Consider the following 19,134-nt stretch of genomic DNA (forward strand, 5'->3'; position numbering starts at 1 on the left):
TCAGCTTATTGTTACTAAGATTAACACCTTCGTCCCAATACCTCCTATTTTTCAGAACTCGTATAGGCAGCTCCCAAGTTTCATGATCAGTTACTACATGCTTATCACTAAAAGGTACTATAATTACTCCGGTTATTGGTAAGACCATTTTTAATTGGCTGTTCTCAAAGTCCACAACACTCTGATATTTTGACAAGAAATCTATGCCAATTAAAACCTCAATACTGAGATTGTTTACAATTAAACATGGATGATCAATTAAATTACCATTAATGTTAAAGGGTAGTAAAGCTTCTTGCTTTACCGTTTTTGAAACCTTGCCAGTAGCACCAATTATTCTTAGTCCTGATACCCTCATTACTGTAAGCTTGTCTTTACCAGGTAAAGCATCAAAGAAGGACTGAGATATTGCACTCACCTCACTTCCACTGTCTAAGAGACAACGTACATTGATGCCCAACATATTCACTATTATTATAGGGTGGCTTATTCTAGGTTGTACAGGTGGTTCCTCAAATTCATCTAGTAGTTCCTTTTGGATTTGTCTCCAACTAAAGTGATTGACATCTGTCTTCATTACATTTAGGTCACAGTGTGTAGGGGTTTCCTGAATTATATTTTCAGCTGCCTTTTCCAGTCGGTCTATTAATTTTAAATCGAAACACTGCACAACTTCATTACATTTAGTTTGCTGAACATAACCCAAATTACTGTAGTCTGAGCGATTCTGCGTCTCCAGACCGGGCATAGCACTAGTTACAGCTAAACCACTTTCACCATTATCGTCGGTTTCCTTCTCAAGTGACAACTGGTCACAGCTACTGGGTTCATCGACCCTCAACAGCCTACCCTCTACATTCTCACTTATCTCCTGTCCTAAATCTATTAGTACATTATCAACATCCTGCACAGGCACTTTAGATAAGAGCACATCATCCTCATCGTAAATATAAGCATGAATTTCTTCTGCTTCTTCACCTGTCAATTCAATATTTTGTAGCTCTTCCCTATTGTTACACTGCTGCGCCTTCTCTTTCTCTTCCCACTTAGAAAGCGTTTCTAACACGGTATCTATCAAATACTGTGAGTGATCTAATATTTCTGTTGTATCTTTAGATGCTACCGACTCTTCATCCACATGTTCAGTTTGAGTATTCTGACCTGTCTTACCAATTCCCTTAACTACTGGCTTAGGAAAAGTAACCGCCTGGTGAGCGCCAGTGTCCTCATAGACGGGAACTAGTTTTCCTGCCTCGGCCTATTGCTGTTTTCTTTAGTTTCATTATAATTGACTGGCACGGCATTGCTTTCCGTACTGTTGTTTACATGCATATTTCTGTTCGGCACAAAATTACTATCTCTTGGACGCCATTGTTGGTTCTGATAATTATTTCCCCAATTCCTACCTCTCTTAGGATGGCGAATACCTACTGTTCTGATGTTTACATTACCATTTTGCTCATTCCTAAAATTACTATTATTGTTAGTGGCATTTCTGTTATTACGTGCCTGCTCCTCATTGGCAGCAACACGTTCTACACGTTCCAAATATTCAATGAAACGATCAAGATTGTCTCTAGGGGCCGATATAATTCTGGTTTGCCAATACCATGGCAGTTTGGCTTCAAGACCTAATATAATCATTTCGGGCTTTAGCTTTTCCGCTAAATGTGACAAACGTGAAATCCATGACCTAGCAAATTCTTTAATTGATTCCTTGCCTGCACTGAAGCGTTTTCCACTCCAAAATTCTCTTAACACTTCATTTTGCTTATTACTAGACCAATATTCATTAATGAAAGCTGTTTTAAACTCCGCTAAAGTTTTACACTTCAACATAACATCAGCGGACCAACGCAAGGCGTCACCTGCTAAATGGCTTTTAATAAATGAGATTTTCTCTCGTTCAGACCAATTTGGTGGAATTACATCTTCAAAATCGTTCCAGAAATCTAGCGGGTGGATATTTTTATCTGGATCAAACCGCAAGAACTGCCGACACCCGATAAAAGCGGCGTTTGCAGCTACAACTTGTTGTACACTACCATTACCAGAAGTTGCTGAAGCTACTTTACTCTCAATGTTAGCAATGTTAGTACTGATATTTTCCACTTTCATTTCAACATTATCTACTCTTTGTACAATATGAGTAGTATCACTTTTGATTGCATCCACATCTGCTTGACATATGTTTACTTTTATGTTAACATCTTTAAATCTGTCTGAGCAAAGTTCAGATTCCGCCTCGATCTTTTCTGTTAACTTGTGCTCCAGTTTCGCATCTTCCATTTGGAAGTCTTTGCGAACCTCAGCAACTTCGGATTTAACTGTTTTATACATTTCAGAAAATTGTTGAGCAACCTTTTTCTTAATATCCTCATGGTTGTAGTCAATTTTATAATTCAAACTGTCTAGATCCTCTTTCAACTTATTGCAACCAGCCTTGAAGGTATCGTCCATTACCTCCAATCGTTTATTAAAATTTGTTTGGCTGGCCACAATCTCAGACTTTAATTCAGCATTACTGTTTTTGACCTCAGTTATTTCAGACTTTAATTCAGCTGTCATTTGTGCATTACTGGCAGCTATTGCTTGTAATATAACATTTAGATCAACAGCCCCAGCATTTTTGGGTTGCTCACTAGCTGGCTTTTTATCACACTCAGGTGACGAAAAACTAGCTCCAACACCAGAATCATCAAAATTAAATGAAACTTCTGATTGATTAGTCCTATCTAACTTCTCCTTCTTAAACTCTACCATCTCTGATGACTGTTTCATTTTTAATTCATCAGAGAAACTATCATCCAATAAATTTACAATTTCTACTTTCTGCTTTACTACAGGGGTCTCTATTATTGAATCATTACCCCTTCCCACACTACTGTCAGGAGATAATACTTCATATTTTACTTTAACATTACCACTTTTATGCATATTTACACTTGAAACGTTGCCTGGATTTACAGTTTGCTCAACAGACATAGGTTCTGATTTAAGTTTAACCCCAGTTTCTTTTGGCGGTTCCATCGCCGACAGACTTTCAGTGCAGGTTAGTAAAATTTTAAACAGTTTTTCACTTAACTTAGTTCCTTCTGCACGACGTTGTTGTTGCCGGCGCGGCGTACCAGGATTCCTGATGCGACGTGGCACGTTGAACTGCAGACGGCACTCCGACGGCTGTGGTGTGTTTACGTGGCCCGTAACTGCAGGCGCGGCCCCCGGCTGCTGTACGGCGAAACTGGCTTCTCGCGATGCCGGCAGCACCGCTAGACTCAGTGCCAGCTCCGTCAATCTAGATGCGTTGTTGATTCAACTGCGTTGTCCACCTGCCTATGTAACACTTTCACTGTTCTATACTCAGTTGCGTGTCGCATTTCACTCGCGAATCCGAATAGTTAAAAATCACTTTCACTTAGTTGATTTCCCGGCCGATGCACCATATGTGGGGCGGCGAGTGGATATAAGCAAATTGCTTGTGAAATAAAGTTTGTTATTTAAATGTGGGAAAAACACTGCATTTCCCGGCTTTTAGAATGTTGTATAATTCTGTCTTTCGCCGTTCTCAACACTGGCTCTCTCTTTACTTTTTAGCACCCAGAAAGTGATTTAACGAAACGTGGAGCCTGTAATGAGAGTTCCTAGTGCCCACTTAACCTGAGAATATTATTATAGCTGCAGCTTATAGCTCTGAAGAAGTAGGAGATTGTTCGGGATTTCTAATCAAAAACAATTTTCCAAAATATTTGAGTATATTCTGAAATTCACTGATAACATCACAATTATCCCAACAGCCTAACAAACAGAGCAGTTCAGAGTCTAATTCGCTGATGCAACTATAAATGTCCGAATTGAATGTCAAAAGAATGCTCGCCAAAATTTGATGAGAAAATCTCATCAAACGCCACGCTAAAATTGATTGGTAGAATGTCTGTCCCGCGACGGCACGTGAAAATACAACAACACGCAAACTGAAGCTAGATAATGAAAATCATTCCAAAATAATCCTTCATTTGAAATGTTTTCACAGTTACGCGTATACATCGTAACTCAATACGGCACCCGAGGCAGTTTGTAGCAGCGCTACCGTAGCGAAGCGACTCCCGACACAGCTGACGTGCTAGTCAGCGTCTGGAGAGAACTGGGGCCTTCCTTACTCGCGCAGTGCTCTTATATATATATAGCCTCGGTGCGGACGGCTAAGAGAACGCCGGCTCTAACTTGGCTCTCACGACTGGCCGCTGGGCTAGTAACGCACCACTTCAAGTTACATAATAATTTATAGCTTCTTTTGCTGATGGCTTATGAAGCTGTTAATTTAATCGTGCATTTAGCATGCAGGTAAGTATTTATAATAAAATTATGACGTGGCTAAGTTAAATATCTTGGGCGAGAGAAATAATTAAGTTACGCTGCACGCAGCAGATTAGCTCTGAACTGGTCCTTTTGAGATCCGCTATCGCTATAATTTTATAGGTATTCAAATGAAACTTTTCACATCTTCATAGTCCTAGCGGACCTCCAACCTATTTAAATCTAAATATCCTAGTCTTATTCATTAGCCTACTTAATCTATCTTGCTTCCTTCAGTTTTGAGATGAAAACCAGAAAATCATGAATTTCCACTAAAGTCTTAACCTGTGAAATCCAAAGTACTGTTTTTATTAAATCATTATGAAAGATGAGTCTAAATATAAATTTTGAAGTCTCTAGCTCCTTTCTGTTGCGCCAATTATTTTTTTAGAAAAACGTCCAAATTACAAAAATGGCTAAAGTTATCGAACTGATATTTAATACACATTAATTTAGTATTATTCCTTACATGCTGGAAAAGTTTCAGATCATTTGCTTGAATTTTAAGGTATTGCGCAACATTTATGACGTCAGAGCTAGTTACAGCAGACTGGCTGGCACACAATGGAAACTGATGTGAATTTACTACAGCGTGAGTAGGCTGCTTCCCTACAGAGAGATCTGGAGAATGTGCTGGCCAGGGCAGCAGTCTAACATTTTCTGTATCCAGAAAGGCCCGTACAGGATCTGCAACATGCGGTCGTGCATTATCCTGCTGAAATGTAGGGTTTCGCAGGGATCGAATGAAGGGTAGAGCCACGGGTCGTTGGCCTTGCGGTTCTAGGCGCTTCAGTCTGGAACCACGCGTGACCGCTACGGTCGCAGGTTCGAATCCTGCCTTGGGCATGGATGTGTGTGATGTCCTTAGGTTAGTTAGGTTTAATTAGTTCTAAGTTCTAGGCGACTGATGACCTCAGAAATTAAGTCGCATAGTGCTCAGAGCCAACCACGGGTCGTAACACATCTGACATGTAACGTCACTGTTCAATGTGCGTAAATGCGAACAAGAGGTGACCGAGACGTGTAACCAATGGCACCCCATACCATCACGCCGGGTGATACGCCAGTATGGCGATGACGAATACACGCTTCCAGTGTTCGTTCACCGCGATGTCACCAAACACGGATACGATCATCATGATGCTGCAAACAGAACCTGGATTCATCCGAAAAAATGAAGTTTTGCCATTCGTGCACCCAGGTTCGTCATTGAGTACACCGTCGCAGGCGCTCCTGTCTGTGATGCAGCGTCAAGGGTAACCGCAGCCATGGTCTCCGAGCTGATAGTCTATGCTGCTGCAAACGTTGTCGAACTGTTCGTGCAGATGGTTGTTGTCTTACAAACGTCCCCATCTGTTGACTCAGGGATCGAAACGTGGCTGCACGATCCGTTACAGCCATGCGGATAAGATGCCTGCCATACGAGGCCGTTGGGATCCAGCACGGCGTTCCGTATTACCCTCCTGAACCCACTGATTCCATATTCTGCTAACAGTCATTGGATCTCGATCAACGCGAGCAGCAATGTCGCGATACGATAAACCGCAATCGCGATAGGCTACAATCCGACCTTTATCAAAGTCGGAAACGTGATGGTATGCATTTCTCCTCCTTACATGTGGCATCACAACAACTTTTCACCAGGCAATGCCGGTGAACTGCTGTTTGTGTATGAGAAATCGTTTGGAAACGTTCCTCATGTCGGCGTGGTGTAGGTGTCGCCACCGGCGTCAACCTAGTGTGAATGCTTTGAAACGCTAATGATTTGCATTTCACAGCATCTTTTTCCTGTCGGTTAAATTTCGCGTCTGTAGCTCGTAATCTTCGTGTTGCAGCAATTTTAATGCGTGATACAAACTCCGTGGCAGACCACCGTCCACTTGCCGCCTCAGACCCGGGGCCGATCCCCGTCTCATAATTACTGTAACATTTGGGAGTGCAGCAAGTCAGCCTGCAGAGCATAACGTCCTCCACATCCACATATAAGCAAGCCACCGTATGATGAACGGCGGAGGGTACCCTGTTTACCTTGTACCACTGCTAGTCATGTCCTTTCCTGTCCTATTCGTAAACAAAGAGGGGGGAAACGACTACCTATGTGGCTTCGTACAAGCCCCAGTTTCTCTTATCTTCGTAGTCCTTTCGATAAATGTACGTTGATGACAACAGAATAATTCTACAGACAACTACAAATCCCGGTTCTCTAAATCTCCTCAGTAGTGTTTCGTGAAAAGAAAGTCGTCTTCCCTCCAGGGATTCCCATCCAGGGATTCCCATTTCAGTTTTGAATGTTATCGAACCTACCAGTAACAAATCTAGCAGTCTACCTCTGAATTGCTTCCACATCTTCCTTTAATCTGACCTGTTGCGGATTCCAAACAGTAGAGCAGTACGTAGTCGAGAAGGGGTCGTACTAATATTCTATATGCGGTCTCCTTCGAAGATGAACCACACTTTCCTAAAATTCTAATTATAAACTGATGTCGGTCATTCGCCTGCCCTATTTCCGTCCTCAGATGCTCGTTCCACTTCTTATCGCCTTGCAACGTAACGCTTAGACATTTAATCAACGTGGCTATCTCAACCAGCCAACTACTAATGATGTATTCGAACAATAAGGGACAGTTTCTGCTGCTCATCTGCATTAACTTACATTTTTCTAAATTTTGAGCAAGTTGGCAGTCGTCACACTAATTAGAAATTTTGGCTAAATGCTCCTACAGTCACTCAACGATGACACTTTCACGTAAACGACAGTGTCATCAGTTGACAACCACTGCTCACCCTGTCTGTAAGATCATTTATGTGCATAAAGGATAAGAATGGACCTATCACATTTCCCTTGGGCACTCCTGACGACACACTTGTCTCTGAGTACCGCTCGAAGTCGGGGACAGCGCAATGGGTTCTTCGAGCCACAGTTTTCAGTGAGGCACCGTGTAGCCGCTTCAAAAATAATTTATTGCCCTGAACAGTCACAGGAATTTCAAACCAAATCAGCCGTTTCTGTCGGTGATGGCCATCTTCAGGTCATAAAATACGTGGTGTTCAATTTCGCCACTGCGTGATACAAAAAGTGGTTGAAATGGCTCTGAGCACTATGGGACTTAACTTCTGAGGTCATCAGTCCTCTAGAACTTAGAACTACTTAAACCTAACTAACCTAAGGACATCACACACATACAGGCCCGATGCAGGGTTCGAACCTGCGACAGTAGCGGGTGCGTGGTTCCAGACTGTAGCGCCTAGAACCGCTCGGCCACTTCGGCCGGCTGCGTGATTCAAACCACCACTGCTTAATGCACAATGTAATTTCCGAAGTGGTGTAATTGAACCACAGCATATGTTTTGCGGTATGAGGACGGACAATATCAGTGAAACCAGTCATTCCTTTTGAGATCTATGGTGTTGCGACGGCCAAATAATTATATTGAAAACAATCGATTACTCCAGCTCAACTAATATGGCATGCTACTTTTCCAAGTAGGCATTTCCATTGGCTATTTCCCGCTAACGCTAATAACACATGCGGCAAGGTTCTGATTCCTGCAAGGACTTTCAGAAGTTTCTTTCCAGTCTGTGTTGTAAAACACGGACCGTCACGGAAAGTCATAAGGCTGTAAGCCAGCTACGCAGATTCCGACATAAGCCGATTTAGAAGGATTATGCAAAGACCGGATCATCACCTCCAGGCTGGAGAAAATCTCCTTAAACAGGATACCGACCCTGGTGTACTGTAAAGCCACAGACAGAGCTCACAGGCGCGTCTAGGAAATGATGTATTACACCCTTTCCTCCCAAATGTGAATCCAGAGTCTAAATAACTTAGATGGACTGGACATTGACTGGGCCTGGCTTTTCTAAGAAATTATTCTGACATTAGCATTAAGCGGTTTAAGGGAATTGTAGAAAATGTAAACGAAGAAGGCTGGATGCAGATATGCAACATTCCAGAATGTGAGTCTACATATTTAAGTACTGCTTCACCCCACTCGGAGAAGTCAGTTCAAATTCCGATGATGAAAAAATTGAAATCCCCAGGCCAATGCTGTCAGTTAAATTGGAAACTTTTTGCAGTGTCTAATGGAATGCGTGTATGTTGTAGCGTTGTAATAATCCATAAAAACAAACACACAATACTATACTGCATACTCATTCACAACAGATTCAGGTAAATAACTAAAACATCCACAGGTCGCCGGAAGGCAATGGTAAATTGCATTCACCAAGAGCATTCACCCAGTCAGTTACACTGACACAATCTCTTAGTGCAAACTTTTAATAATGTGAAACTGTAATGTATTTCCCTTTATAAAACATGCCCTTTTCCTTAAGTATCGTTATTAAACAAGAGATGTATTTGCTGATATTATTGAGAGATGCGTTTTATACTATATCCGATCAAGAGTATCCAGTCATCTCTACGTAATGCTGAATTGACCACTAAGTATCATGAGAGGTCGGCCTGTCAGTGTAAAACGAGGCTGCCAGTATTGAGTTGTCAATAAAGAGCAGTAATAGCGGAATGGGTTGGTCATGAGAGCTCTGCAACTTCGAACGAAATCAACTGGATGTCAACCGAGTAAGAAATCCATCATGTGGATTTGACCCCTTCTCAAGCTGCATAAGTCGATTATTGGTGATGTGATTATTTCGAGGAAACGTGAAGGAACAACCACACCTGATCCAAGTCCAGGCAGGTCTCATGTAGTGATAGACGGGACCGTCGAGCATTGCAGGGTGGTTGCAAAAATCACGTGAAACCAACGCAAGGAATTGCTCATGGGCTCCAAAATGCTGCCAGCAGTTCATGTAGCACAATGACTGTGCGTAGGGAATTAAAAAGGAAGGGTTACAGCAATCGAGCAGCATCTCGTAACCCACACATTCTTCGTCAATGTTAAGAGACGCGTGAGGTTGTGTAAAGAGCCACGCCACTGAGCAGTTGGTCACTGGAGACAAGATTTGTAGTGATTAATCACGGTACATCCTGTGGCAATCAAATGGAAGTGTTTGGATTTGACAAACGCCTGGATAGGATTACCTGCCATCACGTGTACTGCCAACAGCGAAGTGGCTGATCAGATGAGTCCCAATTTCAGTTGGTAAGAGCTTAAGAGCTGATGGTACGGTTCGAGTGTGGCGCAGACACCACGAACCCATGGAACAAAGTTGTCAACAAGGCATTGTGCAAGCTGGTGGTGGCGCTGTAGTGGTGTGAGCTGGGTTTAAATGGGGTGGACTGGGTCCTCTGGTCCAACTGAACCGATTGTTGGCTGGAAACGGTTATGTTCGGCTACTTTGACAACATTTTCAGCCATTCATGGAGTTCATGTTTCCAGACAGCGGTGACACTTTTATGGATGGTAATGCGCCATGTTACTGGGCCACAATTGTTCGTGATTAGTTTGAGGAACATTCCCCCTCTGCGAAAACTTAAAAAAGTCAATAATTGGCGGTTTCTTTCCTTTCCGGAGATGCAGGTTTCTTAACTCTTGTCCTGGTTCGACATGAGTTTGTGCTGTTGTGTGGGAGGGGAGATTTAGCTCCTCTACATCCCTGTGATTGGCTCAAGATGGCGTGAAGGCGGTGTCGTTCGTGCACTTTGTGGAAAAACGGAACTTTTTTTTCTGAAGAGGTTTGAAACACTCAAAAATGGTTCAAATGGCTCTGAGCACTATGGGACTTAACATCTATGGTCATCAGTCTCCTAGAACTTAGAACTACTTAAACCTAACGACAGCACACAACACCCAGCCATCACGAGGCAGAGAAAATCCCTGACCCCGCCGGGAATCGAACCCGGGAACCCGGGCGTGGGAAGCGAGAACGCTACCGCACGACCACGAGATGCGGGCTGAAACATCGGTTGCTGGACTTTGATCTGGTAGGAGTCTTCTGGTCGTAGCTCTGGCAGGTGTGGTTGGTACTTGGGACCTGCCCTAAGACAGACTTCACTTGTGAGTAGTTAGACTGGGGAGCCTGTAGGGAAGTTCTTACTGTGCTGACAGTGTGACTTCAAACGTCTCAGACTACTCGTTTGCTGAGGGCACACTTATTTGTTTCAGGTTTAGCAATCTTGACGTTTGGTATCCTTGTGCGCTCTGTCGTATAAATGAGCCAAATTGGTCCCTGGTACGACCAGCGAACGCGTGTGTCACACACTGAAATCTACCGTGATTTCAGGGCTGTCGTAGCGAGTAAATTGCGATCCGTCTGCCTGATGGCTAGACTGTGAGATTTTTGCATTTCTTTCGTGGCCGCGATCGATTCACAGATGCTGCCTCACGTCTCGCCTCCGCCGCACACGTCTCGCCAGCTGCAAGTTACTTCGCCGCACGAAGCAAACAGGGTAACATACTGCTGCTCCGGCATTGTCAGGGCTTGCAGATCTCAATCGCCACTTGCTCTCAGCTGCACCTATATAAAGAAACTTCTGTAGATTTTATCTATCAAAGTCTGCTCAGCGTCAGATCAGTTCAGATGGCGTTATCCACATTTTTAGGGCCAGAGTACTTGAGTCACTTCTACCACGCAGGATCCTTGTCCATTGTCGTCTTAAACCACCTGTTAGTTGTTTACGGTATTCAGTCATAACTTGTTTAGCATAATTTATGTCTGCGTTTGTTTTGCGAAAATAAATGTTGTCAGTAAACTAAATTTTGCATACATTCTCAATTATTTTTGTAGTCCCCGCAGGATTAACTTTCAAAATTAAGACATTTGCAATGACTGCAAGAGGGTCACATCAGAACTGACCAACGTTATTACATTGGGGGCTGGTTTCTGATAAAACTGGAGTTGTCGTTAAAAAACCGTGCAGAAACCACATTGCCAGGTCCAACCGAGGGACCAGTGTTGAAATATCATCAACTCAGGAAGTATGCAGAGTCATTGCAACGTTTGTGGCCTTGTAACTTCGCTTGTGACCCACAGAATTGCTGTGGCTTACGTGTTCAAAGCAGATGCTATAGCAAAATAAGGTCAGGCCAACACTATAAACAGTCGTCATTTCTAGTCAAACACACTGCGGTCTGCTAATCATCAGTCAATATGGAGTGCATTACATATAGTGCAGTGATATTAATTTCAACATCTGTCAATACGTCTAAATAATCATCTGGAGTACTAGGAGAAAATCAGTGAGGTTCTCAAACTCACCAACAACTATGTGCAGCCATGCTAGCTCCTGTGCTGTGGTCAGCTGCACTAGGTTTTTCGGTTGAGAATCGATGGTGCAAACAGCCTGACTGAGGTGTCCCTCAGATTATCGACTGGGTCTAAAGGTGCTCTTCGAACCACGCATGTGCACTGTGAGCTGTGTGACATTTTGCATTGTCCTGCTGATAGATGCCATCGTGCTGAGGAAAAGCAAACTGCATGTAATGGTGAACATGGTCCCCAAAGACAAGTGCATACTTGTGTTCACCCATTGTGTCTTCCAGGATGAGGAAATCACCCAGGAAACAACACAAAAACATTCCCCATACCATAACAACCCCTTCTCTGTCCTGGATCCTTCCGACGACTGTTGCAAGGTGTCTGCTTTCGGGCGTGACATGCCGTACACACCGAGAGCCATCTGTCTGATGGAGCATGAAATGTGATTCATCTGAAAAGTCCACCTGTCGCCACTTACGCGACGTTCAGTTTCTGTTTTGGCGTGCAAATCCCAGCCTTCGTCGACGATGAACAGTGGGTACATGGATCAGGCGCCTGCTATATGGTCCATATGCAGCAACATACGCTGTACAGTCGTTGAGGAGACATTCGTGGTAGCACCTTGGTTGATCTGGACGGTCAGTTGCTCAACAGTTGCACACATATTCGCCTGTACACTCTCCACAGCCATCGTTCACCCCTGTCATCTAGGGCCCGTGGTGCACCATAATTGCCTCGGCGCTAGTTTTAGATAAAGCTATTTTGTTTATAAACTTATCTGTGTCAGAAATGCTTTCGCCCTTCATCTGAATGCCAATGATATTATCTCTTTGGCCGTCAGATAACTCGCTCTATTACTGCATTGTGATAACGACTGCACTGTCTTCCATGTCCCCACCCCCCACCCCCCGACACGCTTTCTATACCCAGCACTACTACTTCCGCCACCTGATGTCTGTGAGTGGTTATGATACAATGCCGTCGAACATAGTCAGTAGTCAGGTTAATGTGACTGGGCCATGAATGTCACATACACCACACAGATTTCCCCCTCTCCCTGTGCATATCCTCCTTCCCCCTCTCTCTATCTCTTCTTCCCACCCCCTCTGTCCATTTCCTCCTCCCCTTTTCTCTGCCCCTCCTTCCCATTTCTTTCTCTTCCTGCAAGCTCCCCCTGTCCCTCTTTCCCCACCCCCCTCTCTGTCCATCTGCTCCACCCCTTTCCCTGTGTACGACCCCTCTATCTTTCGATCTCCTCCTCCTTCTCTTTGTCCATTTCCTTGTCCCCTCTCTCTATCCTCCTCCCCATCTCTCTGTCCATTTCCTATTCCCACTCCCTATGTCCATCTCTTTCTCCCCTTCTGTCCATTTACTCCTCCCTCTTCTCACTGTCCAACTCATCCTCTCCACTCCCTACATGTCCATCTCCTTCTCTCTTCTCTCTCTATCCATCTTTTCTTCTCCCTGTCTCTGTCCACCTCCAATGTTACTCCCACATCCTATAGGAGCTGGGTGGTTCTTACTCCCATAGTACTTCCTTCCAGAGTACCAAGTTCAATTGTAATCCATCCAGTAGTTTAGGTAGGAGATGTGGAACATACATACGTACTTAATACAACACACACATATATCCAGCAATATTCGTACCGAATAAAGTTATGTTGGGAGATTTATGGAGGAAATGTAAACGTTTTTCAATTTAATGTGCCATAAAATCTTAAAAAAATTGTTTTAGAACAGTGTGTTCTTCCAGTACTACCATCTGGCTGTATAGCTTGGATTTTAAACCAGTTTTTCAGAAGAAAACTTGGAACAGCTCTGAGGCCTTGCGAAAAGTCTCTCCTAGAACCCACGAAAAAAAATGGGAAAAGAAGTCAAGACATAAGAGGAATAACAGGAGTTCAGGATGTTGTGGAAAGGGTAATAGCTCTAAAACAGAAATGGGCAAGACATATCGCACGAGAAATGACGGATAAAGAACTAAAGAAAGTTGCAGGCTCCAACTGGCGGAGGACAGCAGAAGACAGAGAAGCCAGGTAATGGCGACTGAAATTGTGTTTGTTAACTTAAGATTATAGACACACCTTGTGAAGATTGAAGTAGCTGAATAATAACAATAATAATAATTGTTCCGCCGTAACATCAAGCGCCGGCACGTCGTCCCGAAACGTTGCAGCAGAGACGGCTGTGAGACGACATCAGCCAATAGCACGCTGACTAGGGCGACATCACGACAGGAGCGGCCTTCGTACGAACAGAATATAAGCGCCGCTCCGCACTAGAAGAGCTGTACTAAAAGACGAGCCGTGATCCAAATGGTTTAGCCGTGACTTGTGATTTATATTAATTGCTTGCATGGAAATTGCATATATCGAAGGACATTGATTATTTGCATGTCGCTAATTGCTTGCGACACCTCTTTATAAAAAGGCAAAGATAGATATTGTCAATTCAGTTTACTGTAATGAACTTCATTAATAAGATTTGCTTGTATGTTTTTCAGCTATCCGAGAAAACAGCTTCCTAGGCACCCTATATTAGACGTGTGGGCAGGACACCACAATAATAATAACTGCAACCTACAAAATCCTATCAGTTTGTCTCTTTAAAAGAGCACAAAAGCCATTGGACCCCAAGACAGCAGGATATCAAACAGGATTCAGACCGAACAAGAGATGATCTGAACAAATTTGCGACCTCGAAACCATACTCAAAATGGAAGCCCTGAGGCAAAAAACTCTAGTATGCACTTTTGTAGATATCAAAAAGGTGTACCACTCGATAGACATGCAATCACTATTCCACATTTCAGAAGGGAGGGGACTAGATCCCAAGACATGAGAACTCCTAAAAAAACACTATCTGGTTCTATATCTAAAAGAAAATTTATAGGGGAAATGTCAGAACCCTTTGGTATTCAAACAGTTCTATTTGTTCAGCATCGTCCCAGACAAGGTTATGGATGAATGGGAGAACTAACTCAAGAAACGTAGGTCCTGGAAGCCAGTCCTACTGGGCTATCACAAAAAGACCTCTAAATACCATGCCTCGCGTTTGCGGACGACCTGGCGATACTTACAGAGCACGAAGAGGCTGCTGTCAAACAGCTCGAAATATTTAAAGATTGTGCGAAAGAGGTATGGTTACAACCTTCATTCTAGAAAACGGAATTCTTATGTTCAAAGACAGAAACTGCGAGCCTGAAAACTAAATACGGTAACATAATGAGGGTCCCGTGATTTAAATACCTTGGAGAATTCAACAAACCCACAGGCCTTGAAGAAATCTCACAGCAAAATCGCATCAAAAAAGTCAAAACAGCATTAGTGCTAGTTCAAAACCTCTACAACACAAAATCCATGTCGAGACAGACAAAAATTGGGCACTACAACACAGTCATAAAAGCAACAGTCCACTACGCAAAGGAAACACTGACACTTAACAGAAAACACGAGCTTGAAGAAATCAAAAAAGAAGAGAGAAAGATCATTAGGAAAATTTTAGGAGCAAGACATATCCAAGGCGGTTACTGGTTACAATCAATAAAAACAACATTCAAGTTTTAAAATATCGAAATTGACATTAAGAAAAGGCGAATGAAATTGTTTGGTCAGCTCAACAGAAAAGCGATTTACAAAACGCATAACAGACTATATGACACTAGTTAAGAACTCAACTTGGCTAAATGAATTTCGAAAGGACCTCAAAAACGCAAACATAAAACCAACCGACATTTGAGGCTGTGACACTTTCAGACACAAAGCAGACAAATGGGAAGTTGCACTCTCTAGAAGTCCATTCTTGCACAGATGACTGCGGGACCTCCGGTGTCCAGTATAAAATGTCAAATCAAAACACCTTTATCAGTCTAAATTTACAGTTGTTATTTCATTAAGTAGCCAGTTTCGGCGCTACACTACGCCATCTTCAGTACAAGCGATGGTCGAAAGGAACGCTTTGGCACCGAATGCTGGCCCCTATTTCAGCTGGACAAGATGTGGGGCTCTTCCTACACGTCGTTCAGAGGGCCTGAGCATAGCGTAATGTTGTGTCGAAACTGAGTGCTCAAATAAAATAACATCCGGAAATTTATACATCTGGAGGTGTTTTGATTATCATACTGATCGGAAGAATGTAAACTAGCCTTCTCGCAAAAAATTAAAGCCTACTGGATCTACAAGAGGAACTTAAAGCAAAGTTGATTGAGTTATCTGATTAACGTCTGTCATTTATTGGGAGAATCCAATAATAATAAAAATAATAATAAATATGAAACAGCAGTGTTCATTGTTACCCGACTTATTACAGACAATAACAACGACCAGCTGGATGCTACCATCTACAAGAATCCGCTGTATTCGCAGAACACACCGCCACTGCGTTGAAGTCGGGCTGAAGGCAGCGACAGTGCAGCGCGCCGACGCGTGATGGCAGCACCGTCGCCAACGCCAGCGCCCGAACATCGCAGGCTGCGCGAGGCCGGGCGGGGGAGCCAGACCGCGCGTGTTTGCCGTGGCCAGGCCGCGCCGCGGGTCAATATCGCCGGCAAACACAGCTCGAACACGTTGCTGGCTGGCCAGCCTGTTGCTTGCTCAGCCCGCAGACTGCGCTCCTGCGTCAACAGACCGCCGGAGTCGCCTCGCCCCACGGCCAGTTAGAGGGGCGTGCCACAGCATCACCCGTAAGACACACGCGTCTCGCACGGTTAAGTCGGTCGTTACTTGCCTTACATCGCCACCATCCTCCACTTACTCAATCCGACTAGTATCTGCGTAAACCCCAGACGTTGGTGTTAGTCCATCTCTCCTCCACCCACCGCTGATATCTTATATGATCATCTATGTTTTGGCTCTTGCACTGTCTTAAGCTTTTAGACCAGTGATGGTCATTTTTGTTTATTTGACGACGCCAAAGATGCGTGGGTGCTGAGTCAGGATCGCATCGCACGGAAGTCACTGAGGCGAACTCGTCCCAAAAGACACACTCTTGAGCCAATATCTAACGATTCTGAGTGGTACGGATACAATAAGCCCTTGGTAGGCCTCTGGAGGCATTGACGTCACATATCTATACATAGGTCACCCAATTCCCATAAATTACCGCTCGGTGGTTTGTGGATGCGGAGCTGGCATTGGATAGTGTGTTCCGTTGGGTACCGATAAGACGAATTTGGTGGCCAAGAAATCAACTTAAGTTCGCTGTTGTACTCCTGAAACAACTGTAACACGATTCTGGGCTTGAGACATCGTAAGTTATCCTGCTGGAAGATACTGTTGCCTTCAGGGATGAGATCAGGTATGTCCCAATGACGTTTCAAAACGGTTCAAATGGCTCTGAGCACTATGGGACTTAATATCTGAGGTCATCAGTGCCCTAGAACTTACAACTACTTAAACCTAACCAACCTAAGGGCATCACACACATCCATGCCCGAGGCAGGATTCGAACCTGCGATCGTAGCGGTCGCGCGGTTCCAACCTGAAGCGCCTAGAACCGCTCGGCCACTTCGGCCGGCAATGACGTTTACATAGTCCACAGCTATCATAGTGCCTTTGATGACTACCACAGGTCCCACTGAAACGCAGTTAAATGTATCCCACAGCATATTACTGTCCCCACCTTCCCACATCCATTACACGTTGAATTTTTCTTAGAGCTGTTTGCCTGGATGGCAGCTTAGCTGGACATGAGCACCAACCCGATGAAACAAGAAAGGAGATACATCTAACCAGGAGAAAAATTTCCACTGATCCCCGGTCCTGACTCGTGATTATGTGCAGATAGATGTCAGATAAATTTTACGTTCGAGATATGGCCTCCATGGACAATTATATCTACAAAATACTGCCACCTACAGAAGAAACAAATTTCCAGCCGTAAGTATCAGCCTTGACGTTGGGTCTCCTATTGCACGTTATATTCGATGTTCTTCGCATATGGCTTTATTTGAACATGTGTAAGTAGGCTGTTTATGTTTCCTTATTGGCAACGTTACGTAGCGCTCTATATGAAAATCACTGGCTGTTCTGTGTGCAGTCTGTGGCTAGTTTGCATTGTTGTCTGCCATTGTAGTGTTGGGCAGCGGCAGTTGGCTGTTAGCAGCGCGTAGCGTTGCGCAGTTGGAGGTGAGCCGCCAGCAGTGGTGGATGTGTGGAAGGAAATGGCGGAGTTTTGAAATTACATATATTATGACTTTTGATGATATTAAGGTAAATACAGTGTTTTTTCTGTATTAAAATCTTTCATTTGCTAACTAACCCTATCAGTAGTTAGTGCCTTCAGTAGTTTGAATCTTTTATTTAGCTGGCAGTAGTGGCGCTCGCTGTATTGCAGTAGTTCGAGTAATGAAGATTTTTGTGAGGTAAGTTATTTGTGAAAGGTATAGTTTAATGTTAGTCAGGGCCATTCTTTTGTAGGGATTTTTAAAAGTCAGATTGCGTTGCGCTAAATAATATTGTGTGTCAGGTTAAGCACAGTCGTGTATAAATTGTTCTAAGGGGACGTTTCATATGTCGACCCTTAGCCTAGGATACCTCACTGGAATCTTCTGATTTTTTCTTGTAGTTTGTGTATTTAGTGTAGCTTTTGTTTATTGCAAGCGCGTAATTATAGAGAGAATTTCCTTGGTAGTTGTGGTTTTTCATTGTTGCACAGTAAAACAGTTGTGGCATGCATGTAGATTTGCACCAAGTATTTCGCAGCTGCGCTTGCAATTAACTAGATTTATTTTCAGTTCTATGTTAAGGTGTTCTCTTATTTTTGCTCTTCAAATTGTGTTTTTTTTTGTGTTGTCGTGTGAAATATTGTTACAATAATGGCGTGTGAAAAACGTAATACTAGGCTCCAAAGTAAACTGAGAAATGACAGTGAAGACGAAAGTAGTGTGTTAGCGCCACCGAGTAATGAATTAACTAATGTTGAAAGTAGTAATTTGGTAATTGTACATAGGGAAATGGAGCGGGCTGCAAACAATGGTGTAGACAGTGAAACAATTAGTCAACAGGGAAGCATTATCGATCGATCGGTCGGCAACAGCTCCCCTCAGGAATCCGAAATGACAGAACACAATATTGCAAATACTGTAGACTTAGGTTTTGGGTCCTCGCCGTTTTCTCAAATGAGTCAAGACACATTTTATGCTTGTCAAAATGTGAATGTTTCTGGTGCAAATGCACTGCCGAAAAGCGTAGAGGAACAGATTCCAGACACTAAAGCATTGTTATTACAATTAATGCAACAAATGGGACAAAATCTTCAAAAGTTAGACACAATGGAACAAAATCAGAGACAAACACAGCAAAAGCTTCAAAAGTTAGACACAATGGAACAATACCAGAGACAAACACAGCAACAGTTAGACACAGTGGAACAAAATCTTAAAAAGTTAGACACAGTGGAACAAAATCTTAAAAAGTTAGACACAGTGGAACAAAATCTTAAAAAGTTAGACACAATGGAACAAAATCTTCAAAAGTTAGACACCACACTTGAACAAACACGTGAAGATTTAACTACTGAGTTACATAACATCGAATCGAAATGTCAAAAAATCTGTAATGACGTAAAAACACAAATTTGTGAGCATTACCAACCTATTTTTTTTTCGCGTCATGAAAATGC

The sequence above is a fragment of the Schistocerca cancellata genome, chromosome 6 (assembly GCF_023864275.1).
Source record: "Schistocerca cancellata isolate TAMUIC-IGC-003103 chromosome 6, iqSchCanc2.1, whole genome shotgun sequence".
In the NCBI taxonomy this organism is placed as follows: domain Eukaryota; kingdom Metazoa; phylum Arthropoda; class Insecta; order Orthoptera; family Acrididae; genus Schistocerca; species Schistocerca cancellata.